Source organism: Myotis brandtii, unplaced genomic scaffold (genome assembly GCF_000412655.1).
Source record: "Myotis brandtii unplaced genomic scaffold, ASM41265v1 scaffold39, whole genome shotgun sequence".
Taxonomy (NCBI): domain Eukaryota; kingdom Metazoa; phylum Chordata; class Mammalia; order Chiroptera; family Vespertilionidae; genus Myotis; species Myotis brandtii.
The window spans coordinates 3,361,403-3,365,109 of record NW_005364953.1 but is presented as its reverse complement, the minus strand read 5'-3'; the positions used below and the strand labels follow the sequence as shown (position 1 = coordinate 3,365,109).

The window sequence follows — 3,707 nt, the reverse complement described above, 5'->3', positions numbered from 1 at the left end:
CGATTCCGGTCAAGAGCATGTACCTTGGTTGCGGGCACATCCCCAGTGGGAGGTGTGCAGGAGGCAGCTGATCGATGTTTCTCTCCCATCGATGTTTCTAACTTTCTATCCCTCTCCCTTCCTCTCTGTAAAAAATCAATAAAATATATTTAAAAAAAAAAAAAAATTTTGACAAAAAGACAAATTTATCATAGAATATCTTATTAAATAATTGATAACTTTTTACCCATATATTTTGTGCAAATAGGTATAAATGAAATAAATGTGAAGGAATGAAGAGATACAAAGAGAGGAGGGATATCCTATAATGGAGGTTTGGTTAAATAAATGAGGACATATCTATACAGTAGAACATTATTCAGCATTAACCATAATGCCATAGAAGACTAATGACATGAGACATTTTTCATGATATGGTAAGTGGAAAAGAGCTGATCATAAAACACTCTCTATGTAATGGTCACACATTTCTTGGAAGACATAATTATATATGTTTTAAATCAACCAGATTGCCTACTGAATTATTTATGATGGTTATCTCTGGGAGATAAGTACATGAAACCTACATTGTTTTATAAATATAAAATATTATTTTTAGGGAATGGAAGAAAAAAATCAAGTCTACTAGTATATGGATAATATATTCACATCCTAGTCTTTTGGGCTCATCGATAATAAACTAATTTTTACTGTTTCACGCTTTTGTCTTTTAATTTTCCCCTTTGTCTGGCACAGGAATTAATAAATGCTATTGAATAATGCTATTTCAAAGTACAAAAAAGAAAAACAAATTTATTGGGCTACTTGGCTCAAATCTTGCATTTTACATTGATTTAGAATGTTAGGGAAAATAATAAATTTCACTGCAAAATCTCATTTGCAAATTGGTAAGCATATTTATTTGTTTCTAAATCATTTCATTGAAAATTTCAGCTAAATTTCAATTTTTACCAATACCTGTTGCTCTTTAGTACCAAATGTAAAAATGATGGTGAGATGTGAAAGCAAGTAGAAGAAAAACAACTTTATGTAAAAGTATAGGTTTTAGTTTCAAAATGATTCTTGGCTTACTCAGTACTTGACTCTACTAACTCTTTGTAAGAAGACAAAAGTTGTTACCACGGAGCACTTTCCCAAAATCCAGTTAGGACTTTTGGTCATGAGTGTAAACTCTTTAAGGTTAACTATCATGCATTATTTTCCTTTATCTTTGGTCTGATGCTGGAAACAGAAGGCACCATAAGACATAAGCTAGCAGGGTTATAGGTAAAAGTTGTTTTGGGGTCAACTTATCGATTCTAGTACCTAGATCATTTTTTTTTCTGCTTCTGTTGCCCATGTCAAATGTGTACTTGCTCCAGGCTCATTCAGCTATAGTAGATTATAGACGAACAGCATGAAGCACAAATGTTTTAGTCCTTCAGTGAGTCAATAAACACTCCTGAGAAAGTCACAGTACTGACATTTTAGATGTCGTACAGGAGAATAGGTAGGAACTCACTCTCATGAAGCTTGCTCTGGTAAAAGAAGACATAGGCAAACAGAATTTACTTTATAAGGTTAGAAAATGAGAAGTCTAGTGAAAAAGGAACAAACAAGGTTATGTTCAGCTGGGGGAAGCTTAGAGGTAAATAGCTGTGAATTTTTGGAGAAGTTGCATTTCAGTTATGACCTAAAGTATGGGTAGCGCTTTGGCACAAGCACATGGATGCAATGGACACATGTGATCATAAGGTTTTTAAAGAGTTTCTGGTATATGATGTGTTAGTTACATTTGTTAGGCTAAAAGGCTTAGTCACCGAAACAAAATGTCCTGATAAAGAAAAGTATTGCACCCTCATGTAACAGCCCAAGGTGGGTGAGCAGACACCTCTGCTGCACACAGTCAAGCAGGGGCCCATATTTTTCCCTTCTTGTTATTTCATTATTTCCTAAGGCAACTGTTATCTGGGTGGTTGAAACTGCTCCTTCTACATCCTAATTCCAGCAGGTAGTAAAGGGAGAGTGGGGGAACATACTTGTGATGAGTTAAGGTTTCCATTGGTGGCTACATAGTCACCTAGCTGAAACAGGGCTGGGAAATGTAGCCTCTGCTTGGGCAGTCCTATGATTTCTGTGACTCTGTTACTAAGGAACAAAGGGAGAACAAATTTTGGTGGATAACTAGTAGTCTCTGCCCCAGCAGAGTGCATTATTATCATCATGCCTTAAATATACCCTAGTAATTTTAGATGGGTAGTCCATCTCCCTTTAATTTTTTAAAAAATATATGTTTTTATTGATTTTTAGGGAGAGATGAAGGGAAAGGGAGAGAGAGATCAATGAGAGAGAAATATCCACCTGCTGCCTCCTGCACTTCCACTACTGGGGATCAAGCCAGCAAACCGGTCATGTGCCCTGACCAGGAATTGAACTGGTGACCTCTCAGTACATGGGACTACATTTAACCAACTAAGCCACACTGGCCAGGGCCCATCTCTTTAACGGTGAATTTTTCACTATACAAGTGGCTTGAGCCCAAGATATTCTTTTTTAAAAACAAATTTTTAAATTGATTTTTAGGGAGACAGAAAGAGAGAGGGAGGGAGAAACATCTCCTACATGCCCCCTACCAGGGATGGAGCCCACAACCTAGGTACGTGCCCTGACTGGGAATCCTACTGGCAACCTTTCCGTGATCAGTCCACAGAATGACACCCCACCAACTGAGCCACACTCACTGGCCAGGGCAAGCCCAAGATATTCTTGTTACTATTACTATGGAATAGAAACCAAACTATTCCCAAGGACTAGCTCAACCTATCACTAAGTAAACTTCCTTAACTGTTTTAAAGTTCAATTATTTGTCCCTACTTATCCCAGGCTGTGAAGAAATGGTTTATAAAAGAGTGAATTACAAAACTAGTGCATTTAACTGCACTGAATTCCCTATTCTTTTAATTAATACATTTAACAATAGAGCAGCAAGGGGAGATTGGTTGAAATATTTTATTCTATACTAAATTTTTCTCTTTTGCCTTTTAAAAATCATTTACTGAAAATAATCTTCAGCAGGTTCATTTTGAAAGTTTAAATAATGGTCCTGCTTTTGTAAAATATTTTATAGTAAATTAAATAGTTCGTACACAATGTCATGGGAATTATACTAGTATAGCTTTTTTTATATCTGTTTATTTTTTAAAATTCTTTATTAGTTAAGGTATTACAAATGTGTCCTTATTCCCCCCTCCCTTTAACCCCCATCCTTCCCCCTCATGCTCTCATCCCCCTGTTGTCCATGTCCATTGGTTTGGCTTATATGCATGCATACAAGTCCTTTGGTTGATCTCTTCCCCTTACCCCCTCCATCCCCTACTTTCCCTCTGAGGATTGATAGTCTGTCTACGGCCATACCAACCTGAACGCACCTGATCTCGTCTGATCTCGGAAGTTAAGCAGGGTCGGGCCTGGTTAGTACTTGGATGGGAGACTAGTATAGCTTTTATAATATGTACTTTCCCAATTGTTCTAGTTTTTCATGGTCATCTTAGAGAAGAAGTGGCACATCACCTTATTCAAGCATGAGAATTACACCAATTGGGGACTATGAATACTGAACAGAAATGTCTTTTTTTAATTTTTTTATTTAAATAAATCTTTATTGTTCAGATTATTACAGTTGTTCCTCTTTTTTACCCCCATAGATCCCCTCCACCCGGTTCTCACAC

General features: G+C 36.8%; 1 protein-coding gene and 2 long non-coding RNA genes across 6 annotated transcripts in view; 2 read left to right on the top strand and 1 right to left on the bottom strand.

Moving 5' to 3' along the window:
• LOC106727221 overlaps positions 1-3,470 on the bottom strand; it is a 17,476-nt gene extending 14,006 nt beyond the window's left edge. The window contains exons 1-2 of the long non-coding RNA XR_001363393.1: positions 3,394-3,470; positions 2,593-2,597 (exon numbers count right to left, since the gene is read on the bottom strand). This is a non-coding gene — a long non-coding RNA (uncharacterized LOC106727221). The remainder of the gene's footprint in view (positions 1-2,592; positions 2,598-3,393) is intronic.
• TENM1 (teneurin transmembrane protein 1) overlaps positions 1-3,707 on the top strand; it is a 913,380-nt gene that overhangs the window by 427,744 nt on the left and 481,929 nt on the right. The window lies entirely within an intron of this gene.
• The window catches only part of LOC106727222, a 9,539-nt gene continuing 9,211 nt past the window's right edge, over positions 3,380-3,707 (top strand). Inside the window, exon 1 of the long non-coding RNA XR_001363394.1 lies at positions 3,380-3,472. This is a non-coding gene — a long non-coding RNA (uncharacterized LOC106727222). The remainder of the gene's footprint in view (positions 3,473-3,707) is intronic.